At 41.7% G+C, this 13,984-nt stretch overlaps 1 protein-coding gene across 3 annotated transcripts in view; it reads right to left on the reverse strand.

The window, feature by feature from the left end:
• The window catches only part of TSEN15 (tRNA splicing endonuclease subunit 15), a 538,803-nt gene that overhangs the window by 331,001 nt on the left and 193,818 nt on the right, over positions 1 to 13,984 (reverse strand). Inside the window, exon 12 of one of the 3 annotated variants that reach the window (XM_073803605.1) lies at positions 2,921 to 3,496. The exons of the other annotated variants lie outside the window; for them this stretch is intronic. The gene's annotated coding sequence lies outside the window, so the exon portion shown is untranslated. Of the gene's footprint in view, positions 1 to 2,920; positions 3,497 to 13,984 lie in introns of those variants that run through there. 3 annotated transcript variants of the gene reach the window in all.

Here is a 13,984-nt window from a genome sequence, read left to right on the forward strand (position 1 = left end):
TCAGACTGAGTCCCTCACACTCCAGGCAGTGATGAGTGGGAACCATAGGCTCTAGAGTTTAGTTTTCCAGCTACTGTCTCAGATTGTTCCATGTGTCTCCTACTCTTGCTCCCCAATCCATGGCTCCTCTGGAGAGAAGGAAGCAGAGCCTGGGGGCAGAATTCTAAGGCTAGTGCCATGAGGGGCAAGTCACCCTTTTGGGCTTCCTCTCCACTACGTGCTGAAAGCAGGTAGCAGACAGTCTCTGACTATGGGAACGTCATTAAAGGAAGGGTGAGGCTTTCCTGTAGGTGCTTCTCTCCTCTCGCTTTTACATGGATTTTGTACCCTACAAAAAAGTAACCTGTAGGCACAGATTACTGGCATCTCTTTGGGAGCAAGTAAATGACCATTTCCATCTCACCTCACCCAAGCGGAGGAAACCAGAAGCTCTCATGGCAGCATGGATTGGGTAAGGGGAACGGGCTCCATGTGAGAGAGCTGGCTTACAATTTCTGAAGACGTGAGAACTGAAATGTTATTTTAAACAAAAACTTCAAAGGTTAGCTCTATTTAATTTTCTGAATTCTGCCCTGTTTAGGAAAAGCCCTCTACTGCATCACTTTTACTTCAACAAAATATCTGAATCTATAGTCTCAACCTTTATTCTCTTATTCTGTCTCCAGTAAGGAAGAAGACGGAGATGTGCAACAGATAGGCATATAATTAAAATGAATGAGAAAGTTATTGCCTAGCTTTCTCTCTTTCTGGACTACAAATGTACTGTGAAACCCAGGCGGTCCTGAGCGCTCAGTCAGGCCACCATTCTCATTTCATAGAAGAGGGAATGGAACTCCTCAGAGTTGAAGCGACTTGTCTAAAATGGCACAGCTAGTTGGTGCCAGACCTGTCTCCCTTATCCTTTCTGGTAGGTATTATTTCCAGCCCTTCAATCATCTTGACAACCGTCCTCTGAAGCCTGTCCAATTTCTGCTGCCCTTTCTCAACTGAAGCTCCTGGAGTTAGACACATGACCCCAGAGGGGTCTGATGTTATCTGAGCGTAAATAGAAGATTGCTTTAGTGTTCCTACATTCTAGGTATCCATTCCAATGCCATGCTTGCTCTGGGGGTTATTTCTGATGATGACTCTCTGGTCTATTTCTGACATGCTGGAACACGTTCTCCCATCTCACGTGTCTCGGGTCTGGTTTTCTTCCCCAAGTGTAATGATGCCCTTACTGAGCACACCCTTGCGAAGGACAAAACCTCAGATGTTCAAAACATCTTTCTTTCTGGAAACACAAAGCACCTTTCTAAGAATACCGGCCTCCTAGATGCTTCTGGAGGAGTGGGTAACCTGCCAAATTCCAACTTTGTGGTTAGACAGATTAGTGTCCAAAGTTTAATTGATTTAGCCTGAATCACCTATGAAGACGAGTGAAGGTTATTCTGGTGGGCAGAGAGGTGACTTTATCCCTAGTCAGCACTGAGCCCGTTAGTCCACATTTAGGGCACCCCTCCCCCAACCTCTCACAACTGCCAGCCAATGCCTCCTTTTATTTACTGGTGCAGCAGTTCCTCCATATTCATTGTTCACATGCTTTCAACTCCATGGCAGCTAAGATACAAAGCAAATTCAAGATGCTTAAGCTTTGCCCTTGCAGGAGTTTGTGAGTCAGCATTTTTTAAATCCTTGGGGGAATCTGTTTATTTTCTAGTTCCTACCAAGCTACCTTCCTGTAAGGCCCTCCACTGTGCTCCCTGAGCATTTTGTTCACCATCACTGCATGTGTCCCATTGTCTCATACCCACGTACCTGTCTCACCTGCTGCCCTCCTCCTCCCCAAGCCAGGCTCCAGGCTGGGAGCTCCAGAGCCTGCAGGGGGTGCATACGGGGATGGTGCCTGCTTGTTTGCGGAATGGACGTACTCCCCGAGAAAGCCCCCTCTGCCGGCCCCTGCCTCTACCTCTGGGTGCCTCAACTCTGCTTTCCTGGGGGTGCCTCCTAGGAAAACAGAAAAGCACTGTCTGTGTGGAACTTGTGGGTTCCGCTGAGGAGTTTGGATTCTGCTTCATCCTCAAGCTCATGAATCGGTGATTGACTCTTTCAGGGAGCAGCCATCTCAGGCATTTATGGCTGATGTCTGTCCCCGCTGTCTCATGTCAGAGAGATGGGGTATAAGCAACTGTGACCACAGAGTGGAAGAGGGAGTAAGTCGGCACTGAGCTGACGCTAAGGACTGGACACCCAGCAAACTGCTGTCGACAAAGTCAGTGCCTGTTGGTGATTGTGGCGATGGTCTCCTCATGGCCTCCCTAGAAACCCTCCAAGGAAGGCTCCCATCTGCTGCTGCAATTTATCTTGTCTTGTAAGGTCTGAGACCAGACTGCTGAGGACACAGCCTTTTAAACACTGAGCTCTCTTGGGATGGTGCCCAGAGCAAGGTTCCAGGAACACAAAATATCTCTACAATCCCTGGGGTGAATCTACTGATGGAAGCAGCTGAGGTGAAATCTCAGCAGGGGGCTTGTGATTCTCCAACCTTCTACCTCTTCCCTTCCAGCAGGAATATAAGTCAAGCCAGTGGCCAGCCATCTGGAGGTCCTCCTCAGATGGACCGACGGTTCTTATTGTTGACCAAGGCCATGACTCAGTGCTCAGAACTGCCACCGGTTCATCCGTGGGAAGACAATGTTGTTAAAGTGAGCCTACGACTAGCTAACACTCATCGAGCCTTTGTTACGAGCCAGGCCCATTGCATGGGTTATCTTATTTAAGACAACACTATGAAGTAGGTACTTTTATGTCTGAGTTACAGATGAAGAGGGTTACATGGATTTCCCAGTGTCAGCCAGTTTAAGAAATTTCAGAATTGGGAATTCTAACCCAGCATAGACCAGAGGTCCACAGGCCATCCTGTTTCTCTTTCACGGCACTGCCTCTCTGACGGTTGGCAAGGGAGCTTCGGAAGAATCACGTCCAAAGGAATCACCAAGGCAGCAGGATGGAAAAGTGGCGGAGAGGCAAGAGTTTATTTGGAGGAAATTGGAACATGAATGCTTTATCCAACAGAGGCACCCGCTCCAACTCGGTGATGTGATACCAATTAAGTTTCGTAAACAAGAAAATTTCCTTGGGGAGAACCATGGGTGGGCTGCCCAGCCCTGGCGGGCTCTCCAAGAAACTGAGATGCATGTGCACGTACACACACACATTAACACAAACACACACGCCATGAAACAGACATGCAGACGCACACGATGAAGCAGAGTTCGCTGACATCAAAGGCACAGACAGCTTTCTGTTCCCTTCTGTTTTCTGGATTTCCAACAGTCTGCAACGTGTCCCAGACAGAAGAATTCAAGAGACTGAAATCGCAAAACTAGTCAATGGCAACACCCAGGGAGGAAGCTTCAAATGAGAAAATATCTGCTTTTTTCCTGGAAAGTACCTCAAGAGAAAAAACATCTTTCTTCTTAAGCCATCTGAACCAAAATCAGAGCCAGTGGACAACCTGACAATACAAAACATTAAATATGAGAAAGGATTTTGACAACTGTCAAGAGCCTACCTGCTCCGTCTTAGAACTGACCACTCCCATCTTGGTCTAAACTGCAGCTTATAGATTCTTTTTACATGATTCCTATAATACTTTTTTGCACATATTTGTTCATATCCATCTCTCTCCTTTCAGACCATAATCTACCTAATGGGTGAGTTTGTACCTCCAGTCCTTCACGTGGTAACTACAAACATAGGAACTCAGTAGTCATTGGCTGAATTAATTTTTTTTTTTTTTTTTGCCTTCTATTTACCAGGCCAGGTAGGACAGAGGACCTCTTCCCATACCTGAAACCTGTATTTCAGTCATCATGAACTTGAACCGGCATGAACCTAGAAGCTCTTCTTTCAAGGTGCTCATAAAATGAGCCCAGGTCTGGAAGACAGCCAATGCTTGGTTTGGGTTTGAGTCTTGGCTCTATCACTCACCTAAGGTTACTTGATTTTTCCACTCTCCAGCTAATTTGTAAGATGGGAATTCTAGAAACCTCAGGGAACTATTGCCGGGTGGAGTATTATTTTCAGCACAAGAACTATTACAGTTCTGTAAAAATATACCTTAGACCATGTCAATTGTCTGCTCAGATCTCTCCAGTGATTTATCAATTCATTCATAGTAAAAGTCAAATTCCTCCCACTGGCCTGCAAGGCCCTACAGGATCTGGCCCATTGTACTGCTCTCCTCTGCCCAGACACACTGGCCTCCTTGCTGTTCATTGGACACTCCAAGCATCCTTTCCATTGGCCATTCCCTCTGCATGGAGTCCTATTCTATTCATATGGCCAGCCTCTTCAACTGCTGCAAGTTGAAGGTGCTCGTTCTCAGTAAAGTCTACTGCCACAAACACTAATACCGACAGCTGATTTTTTTTTTTTTTTTTTTGCGGTACGCGGGCCTCTCACTGCTGTGGCCTCTCCCTTTGCGGAGCACAGGCTCCGGACGCGCAGGCTCAGTGGCCATTGCTCACGGGCCTAGCCGCTCCGCGGCATGTGGGATCTTCCCAGACCGGGGCACGAACCCGTGACCCCTGCATCGGCAGGCGGACTCTCAACCACTGCGCCACCAGGGAAGCCCGGGACAGCTGATTTTAAATTGTAACTTGAACCCCACACGTAAAATCTTGGTCCATTGTACTCTGATCTGTTATTTTTCTAAAGTACTTTTCCCTTCCTAACATATTCTCTACCTCCCTATATACATGTATATTGCCTGGAAATCCCCAGTGCCACTCTCACCCCCCAATATAGCTTCACAACAGCCAGGATTTTTGTGTGTTTTGTACGCTGATATATCTCAAGTGTCTAAAACAGTACCTGGCACACAGTGTGGCCACTCAATAAGTGAATAACAGTCCAGTGAAGATAGTTTAGTGCCTGGCACAAAGAAAGTCTTAGTAATTGTAGCCATCAACACCACCATGGTCATTGTCAACATCTTCATCATCATTGGGACACTAGTGGCCCTCTTATAGGGCCCTGAGGAGAATAAAAGAGTTAAGGTATATAATACATCTAGCACAGGGCTGGTGTACATTAAGTACTTGGTAAATGTTATTTCCTTTCCTCTTCTCTTTTGTGGCTTTTTTATATTGCTCGTTGTTTATGGAGGACCCTTAGGACATAGCTGTGAAGCAAAACAAACTACCCAGTCTACATGTAAGTGTCACATAGGGCCATTTACAGAACACTTTGGAACTGCTGATTAATTATTACTACTACCATTAGCTGAGTATCAAACCTGAATTTATGTGACTTTGCATTCTCTTGATCTCGATTTTCACTATTAAGCACACTTTCTGCTGCTTTTTCTACAACTCATGAGGAAGAAAAAGGAAGAGGAAGAGGAGGAGGAGAAGAAATAAAAATGTATATTTGCTTTTATAATGCCTGGGTTTACACATATACCAGGGGGAAATATACCTGTAGGAAAAGAACATTACATTACCAGTTTAAAGTTAAGCATTCTCTAGAAAATTCTATAAGCATAAAAATGATATTGAGGGTTACAAAGGTAGATATTTCCATGCTAGTGGCTAGAAATGCCAGGCTATAAATGTTTCCACGTTAGCAGAAATAATTCACTTTTTTAAAAACCTTTTCTTTTGTCTTTCCTATGTCAACGTAAAGGGAATTATTTCGAATGTTAAGCATGTGCCAGGTGCACAAATTCTGCCTCTTGATAGTTAACATAAAACACGATAATGACACCTCATTTTTCCTGCCTCTTGGAAATGCAGAGAATGCACAGAATACAGAGACCTTGGGTAGGACCAAGCATCAGGACAAGTTACTTCTGGTTGTCAAATTCAGTGTGCACCTTAGGCTGGAAGTGCACCCCCATTGCCCTTCTTTCCTTAGTGCTCCAGGCAATAGTATGGCTCTTTCATCTTCATAATTTTACGTAGTTTTTAAAAAAATTTTTGGTTCTGTTTTTGGTGGTTTTTTTTGCGGTACGAGGGCCTCTCACTGTTGTGGCCTCTCCCATTGTGGAGCACAGGCTCCAGACGCGCAGGCTCAGTGGCCATGGCTCACGGGCTCAGCCGCTCCGCGGCATGTGGGATCTTCCCAGACCGGGGCACCAACCTGCGTCCCCTGCATCGGCAGGCGGACTCCCAACCACTGCGCCACCAGGGAAGCCCAAATTATTTGTTATTTGAATCAAGCAGTTCTTGAATGCTGCATGGAACAGCTCCAGTCGTTATTGACAGAATTGCCTTTACTGTCAACCTGGTGTTGTGCCAATCTGTTTTTCTGTAAAATGATTTTACAAGGAGACATGCTTATCATTAGAAAGTCAAATGACTCTATACTTGTTTGGAAATCATGCCCAGATGCCAACTCTCTTATTGTGCCAATAAATATATTTTCTGCATAAAATGTGAATCATCTTGACTTCCCACCTGCCACCTCCTCCCCCAATGTAGGGGATGGTCAGGGTTGGTGTAGCCACTGTGATAAAGTGTGATTTGTCAGGGGTGATTTCCTGGGACAAAGCTAGGGTGGGATTCATACCCAAGTTTAAGTACAATCAAGGTTCAAATAGTAAACAAATGCAAACATTAGTCCTATAGCTCAGAGGTAAGGCTGAAATTAGGAGCCTAAAGCCAGGAGTGGGACTTATATGCGAACAACAGTGAACCAAAGAAAAAGGGTGTAGTCGAAGGGGTAATTATCTCAAAAACTAGAGAATATAAAAGCCAATGAGTGGGTCAGTCGATCTAGAAGGGCCAGAAGCAGGGCAGAGGTGAAAGTTGGGCAGTGTTTAAGACTGAGAAGGAACAGACTTCAGTTTGTTTTTTTAAAGAAACTTATTATCATCATACAAAATGGAATAAAGACAAGCAGAAGACCTGAACCTGTTATTCTTCAGAGAAAACACAAGGGGAAAACTTCAAGACATTGCATTTGCATTCATAAACCATAAAAGCAAAAATAGTCAAGTGGGATTACATCAAGTTAAAAGTTTCTGAACAGCACAGGAAACAATTAACAGAGTGAAAAGGCAACCTATGGAATGGGAGAAAATATCTGCAAGCCATATATCTGATAAAGGGTTATGATCTAAAATTTACAAGTAACTACTTCCATTCAAAAGCATAAAAATAACCCCGTTTTAAAAATGAACAAAAGACTTGAATAGATACTTTTCCAGAGAAGGCATACAAGTGGCCAATAGGTATGTGAAAAGATGCTCAACATCACTAATCATCAGGAAAATGCAAATTAATACCGCAATGAGATATCACTTCACACCTATCAGGATGGCTATTATCAAAAAAACAAAACAAAACAAAACAAAAACTAAAGATAACAAGTGTTGATGAGGATGTGGAGAACAGGTAACCCTTGTACATTGTTGTTGTTGGGAATGTGAAATGGTGCAGCCACTATGGAAAACAGTATGGAAGTCCCTAAAAGAATTAAAATAAAAGTACCATATGATTCAGCAACCCCATTTCTGAGTATTTATCTAAAATAATCGAAATCAGAATCTTGAAGAAATAGTTGCACTCTCATGTTCATTGCAGTATTGTTCACAATAGCCAATATGTGGAAACAACTTAAATGTCCATCAACAAATGAATGGATAAAGAAAATGTGGTATATACGTACAATGAAATATTATTCAGCCTTAAAAAAGAAGGAAATTCTGTCTATGCAACAACATGGAGGTACCTTGAGGACATTATGATGAGTGAAATAAGCCAATCACAAAAGGACAAATACTGCATGATTCCACTTACATGTGATACCTAAAATAGTCAAACATATAGAAACAGATAGTAGAATGGTGGTTGCCAGAGCTGAGGGTAGGGGGAAAGAGGAATTGCTATTCAATGAGTATAAAGTTTCAGCTTTGCAAGATAATAAGTTCTAGGGATCTGCTGTATAATATACTATACTGTATTGTACATTTAAAAATGTGTTTAGAGGGTAGATCTCATGTTAAGTGTTCTTATCACTATAAAAAAATTGATTTTTTTCATTAAACCAGCATGACCTTAATAGTAAATCTGGAAAATATTTTAAGCACAGCAAAGAAAATAAAAATCATCCACAAATCTATCAATAATTCCAATCACTGGAGAGAGCCACACATACCAACTGAAAAATGATATACCTCTAGAGAGCAGCATTATCATGAATAGCATCGTGATTTATTGAACACCTACTATGTGCTGGACACTGATTTCATGGCTTTACATGTAATTACTTCATTGCATTCTCAAAACACTCCTGTGAGGTAGAAACTATTATTAACTCCCCTTTTGCTCACAAGAAAACTCATGCGCTGAATTTAGGTAACATTACGACACTGGCCAGTAACAGTTGGTGGAGTCTGGAATCAAACCTAGGTTGGCTGGCTCTAGTGCACCCATGCCACATAATTTAATTCTAGAATAAATGATACATTCACATAAGTCAAAAGAATGTAGAAGGTGTATAATAAAAGGTCTTGTTCCCACCTCCATCCCCATCTGTTTCATGCCCTCCCCATCATAAGTAACCACTTTTATTAGTTTTGGGGGTACCTTCAAGAGTTTCTCATGCAAATACAACCAGACACAAATATACTCTGTATTTTGTTTGCTTATTTTTCTGCTTACCTTTTTTTTTTTTAGTAGTTTTAGGTTCATAACACAATTGAGTGGAGAATACAGAGTTCCCACATAACCCCTGTCCACCCACGTGCACAGCCTCCTCCATCATCAATATCCCCCACCACAGTGGTACAGTAGTTGCAACAGATGAATCAACATTGACACATCATTATTAACCAAAGTCCATAGTTTATATTAGGGTTCACTCTTAGTGTTGAACATTCTGTAGGTTTGAACAAAGCTATAATGACATGTATCCACGATTCTAGTACCCTACAAAATTTCACTGCTCTAGAAATCTCCTGTGCCCTGCTTACTCATTCCTCCCTTCCCCTGACCCCTGGTAACCACTGATATTTTTACCTTCTCCATAGTTTCCCTTTTTCTAGAATTTAATATAGTTGAGATCATACAGTATGCAGCCTTTTCATATCAGTTTCTTTCACTTAGTTATATGCATTTAAGTTTTCTCCATGTCTATTCATGGCTTGAGAGCTCATTTATTTTTAGTGCTGAATAATATTCCATTGTCTGGATGTACCACAAGTTTATTTATAGATTCACCTATGGAAAGACATCTTGGTTGCTTTCAAATTTTGGCAATTATGATAAGCTGCTATAAACATTTGTGTGCAGGTTTTTGGTGTGAACATTAGTTTTCAGCTCATTTGGGTAAATGCCAAAGAGGGAAATTGCTGGATCATATGGTAAGAGCATGTTTAGTTTTGAAAGAAACTGCCAAGTTATCTTCCAAAGTAGCTGTCCCATTTTACATTCCCACCAGCAATGAATGAGGATTGTTATTGCTCCATATCCTTGCCAGCATTTGGTGTTGTCAGTGTTTTGGATTTTGGCCATTCTAATAGGTGTGTAGTGGTATCTCATTATTTATTTATTTATTTATTTATTTATTTATTTATGTTTTTACTAGTCAGATGCTGAGGGAGAACAGCAAAGAGAAAAAACTCCTATAGGAAATACATTCACAGCATATCTCGTTTTTAAAATATGATGTTTACTACAAAATCTTACTTCTAATTCCTTGTGGAAATCTACTTCTCGTACTTTTAGCATCTTAATTTTTTATACGATTCTGTTAATTATTGTTTTAATTTGCGATTCCCTGCTGACATATGACATTAAAAATCTTTTCATATGCTTACTTGCCATCTGTATATATATGTCGATGATGTGTTTGTGCAGATATCTTTTGCTCATTTTTAAATTGAATTCCTCATTTTCTTATTGTTGAATTTTTTTAGTTCTTTATATTTTGGATAACAGTCCTTTTTCAGATATGTCTTTTGCAAAGATTTTCTCCCAGTCTGTGGCTGGTGTTCTTATTCCTGTGAATATTCTTTACTTTTTATCTTTTAAAATATAAGTGGTGGCACTTGGTACACATTTTTCTGGATCTTGCCTTTTCACTTAATGTGAAATGTTGGACATCTTTTCATTTGAGTGTGTAGAGAGTTTATCATTCTTCTTTTCAGTTGCATACTATTCCATTGTGTGGCCATATCTTGATTTATTAACCAGTCCCTTACTGAGAGACAGTGGGCTGTTTCTCATCTGGCTAAGACAGACAAGGCTGCAGTGAGTAAGCTCGTGTGCACATTGTTTGGTATGAGTGCAGGTGTGTCTGTGGCAGAGGGTCCATGTTTCACCACCATGCTGTGCTGTGGCACCTTGGCAAGTGGCTCATTATTTATGTGTACTTAATATTGTGCAGGTGTTCATAACTGAGGTTTGCTCTCTGTGGTCATAGAAGTCTCTGCTCTTCATCGACTGCCTGTGGACCCCAAAAGAAGAACCTCAGATGCTTCTCTGAAGACACACTGACTTTCTGGTTCCTTTTCACCTCTGGGCTTTCACACAGGCCAGACTTCTTGTCTCTCACTCTTTCCCTGGCTAACTCAGCTCCCCTCAGCCTAAATGCCACCTTCTCAGAGATTTCCCTGTCTCCCCTAAGCACTACTGCTTCCCTCTGTTACTCATTCCCAAAGCTCCCTAGACCTTGCCCTTGTAGGACCTAGAGTAACCCCAATTCACATCTATTTATATGATGATCTGTCTGCCGTTGCCCCATGATGGCAGTGACCAGGTCTGTCTTATTCCACCGTATCCCTGGTACCCAGCCCACTGCCTTAAAAGGGGTGAGCAACTGATAAATATTTATAGAATGAATGAACTTCAGATCATTAGGCAACTGTCTCTTTGTCCCTCAGATAAGTTCCATCTTTCATAAAAATGTTTTAAATTTTTAAAGTCTTGCTGGCATTTTCAGGTTTGGGAAAAAGCAACCTGATTAGCTCTAGATTAGGGGACGTGATACCTTCAAACAGACAAGCGAAACATCAGCAACTGGAGTTGAGAGAGCATTAGTGTATATGTTGTCCATGGACCCTTAGATTGGCCACAAGTGAAATAGTACCCGGACACTAGCCAGCCTTCGTTTCCAAACATCCTTTGCATACCAGTCCCTTGTCCAAGTCATGGCTCAATTCTAAAGACTGGGATCACCACTTCATATTCTGGGGTTATGACTGCTAATCTCTTATAACTTCTGAAGGGATGAGTTAAGGGAGGTGAATACACATGTTATGGTATTATGGGCTGGTGCTAACAAAGATTAGGAGGAAAAAGAAAGCAATTTTGCCTCCAAATAACTACATAACTCCAGGAGGAGGAGAGGAGTCCCATATTCAATTCTTGGGCAAATCCTAACCTTCTAATAAACAGCAGAATGCAAAGCTGTAACTGTCATGACAAGCAACCTTTGATGAGCTATGTATGATGCACAAAGGAATTCCAAGAACAAAAAGGATGACATTTTTTTTTAAAAGTTCGTATTTTATATTGGGAAAAAAGATCACAAAAGTTGCTGACAAATCTCCTGTGCATATTTTCTGTATAAACTCATTTATTCTGATTCTGGACCAATGATATTTTCTTTTTCCTAAAACCTTTGTTTCATATAAAGAAAACTGACTCATTAACTACTCCAGAAGAGGTTAATGGTTTGGCTTAATTACTTCTCCAGGGGCATGAGGAGAAGCTCAGATAAGTAAAGAGATGGTTTTCTATAAGAGACTGTGTTCTGCATATGTTAACACATTACCTCTCCTCCCACAGAGGCCCTGCATGACAGAAGAGGGAAAATAAAAGACTTGTTATGTTCTGCCTTCTAATCAGCATCTGTATTTCAAAGATTAAAAAAGTGACATTATTAGAGCTCCATGGGATCATGGAACTTCAAATGAAACAAGATTTGATATTGATAAACAGTGTACTTCTTCCCCAGAAGATCATTTCAAAATGTATGAGGCTTCCTTAGCTTTGCACATGTATTCCTTCCCCATCACAAGTCTATCGAGGACGTATTACCTGACCCTAAATGATGTTTTGATGACCTATTTGTGTGTACAGCTGAAGCTATTGAGTGTCCTCTATGTGCTGGGCACAGGCAGAGTCAGTGCATGGATGTGACTGAGAGCAAAGATCCTGGGGGCAGGGGGCAGGTGTGTGTCTCCTCCTGACTGGGGGAACTCGGGTCACTTATATAACCTGTCTGAGATTTAGTGTATCCCTTTGCAAAATTGCATTGTTTGCGTGGATTAAGTGAAACAAGGGCTGTAAAGTATTTACCACCATATCTGGTAAGGTAAGGTGGTAAATACTTCAGCATACAACAAACAGCAATTATTACTGTTACTATTACAGGCCACTGAAGAGAAGACAAGGTCCCTGCCCTCAACAATCCTAAAATCCGGTAGCAAGACAAGGCATGGGCAAGTACTAGGATAAGTAGAAGTGCAAGGCACTGTGTGATTCCTGCTGAGGATTATTTGAATGAGGTAGCAGCATACCTTGCCATGAAATCTGAAAATTTTATGGAGTAGCAGATGGAACAGAATCATACTTTCATATACTATTGTACCCCCTTCTTTTTTTGAGGTGTTGCTGGCATCGTTTTTTCCTAGTTAATTTCAGTTTACTGCGGTGTGGTTTGAGCCTACTAGGTAAAATGCACTCTGTTAGATGTCTTGGGCATTATAAGAATAAGTAAAATATATCCAGAGAGGTGTGAGAAGATAGTATATTCATAAAGCAAGACTAGGATGCTCTGCCAGCTTCAGTCCTCAGAGAAACAGAAGCCAAGAAAAAGTAAGAAGTATAACGATGTATTGGGGGTAATGCCTATGAAAGATAAACAGGGGAGGGAACAGGAGTAGACAGAGAGAACCTTCAGTCTGTGATGTAGGTCTAACAACTTTGAAAGGAGAGGGGGAAGGAAAAAGGATTGGAAAGGAAGGGCTTCCTTTCCAGACTGCAGTGTAGTCTCAGAAGGTCTCAGCCAGCCCACTGGGGCGGATGACCACCCAGGCTCTAGTCCCCACTGTGCTCAGTCGTTGCCTGGGAGCTCCCCAGGAAGTGGGGCTCGGGTTGAATGCTGCAGTGGAGCCCAACAGTACTGCACCTGGAGGCGCTCAGTCAACTGCACTCCTTCCAGCAGTTTCTCCTTGAAGGGATACCTGAGCAGGGCACCTCCATAGTTGCCACAGATTGTCTACAAAACGGAACAATCAAAGAAGAAGAAAGAGCCCTCAGATATTAAATGTGATTAACGACATTAGGCATTCAACTGAAGGATTGAAAATTAAAGTTGAGAAAATATCTCAAAATGTAGAATAAGTCAAAGGGATATAAAATATTAAATATATGAAAATTTAAAATGAGACATTAGAAGAGCAATCCAAGAAAGCCATTGTCCTGTTAATAAGAGCTTCGGAAAAAGGGAGGTGAGATAAGGAAGAAAATTCTATTACAAAGACAAGAGAAATTCCTAGAACTGAAAACTGAGCATGTTCAGCACAATGAATTAAAAAAGACCTACACCTGGATACATCTTCGTAAAATCACTGAACACTAAAAAGAGAAGATCCCCAGAGCTTTCAGAAAGAAACAACAGTTCATGTGCAATGGAATGAGAATCAGACTGTCACTGGTCTTCTAAAGAGCAGCTGGATGCTAGAAAACAAAAGTGGCAGTGCTTTAAAGATGTTAAAGAAAATTATTTTCATCCTAAAATTCTCTATCTGGCCAACAAAGGGAGAAGATTAAAGCATGAAAACACTCAGAAAATGTAATTTGTAAGCAACTTGTCTTAGTTACTGGAGGACGTACTCCAACATAATTAGAATAAAAAAGAAAAGGGAAGATATATGATTCAAGAAACAGTCAGTTCAACCAAGTAAAACAAGATGGGAATTTCAGGATATCTGCAGATCTAGAGAGCTCTAGTCCTGATTGGAGGAAGAGACAAGACAGGACCAGGA

This window comes from Tursiops truncatus, chromosome 1 (genome assembly GCF_011762595.2).
Source record: "Tursiops truncatus isolate mTurTru1 chromosome 1, mTurTru1.mat.Y, whole genome shotgun sequence".
Taxonomy (NCBI): domain Eukaryota; kingdom Metazoa; phylum Chordata; class Mammalia; order Artiodactyla; family Delphinidae; genus Tursiops; species Tursiops truncatus.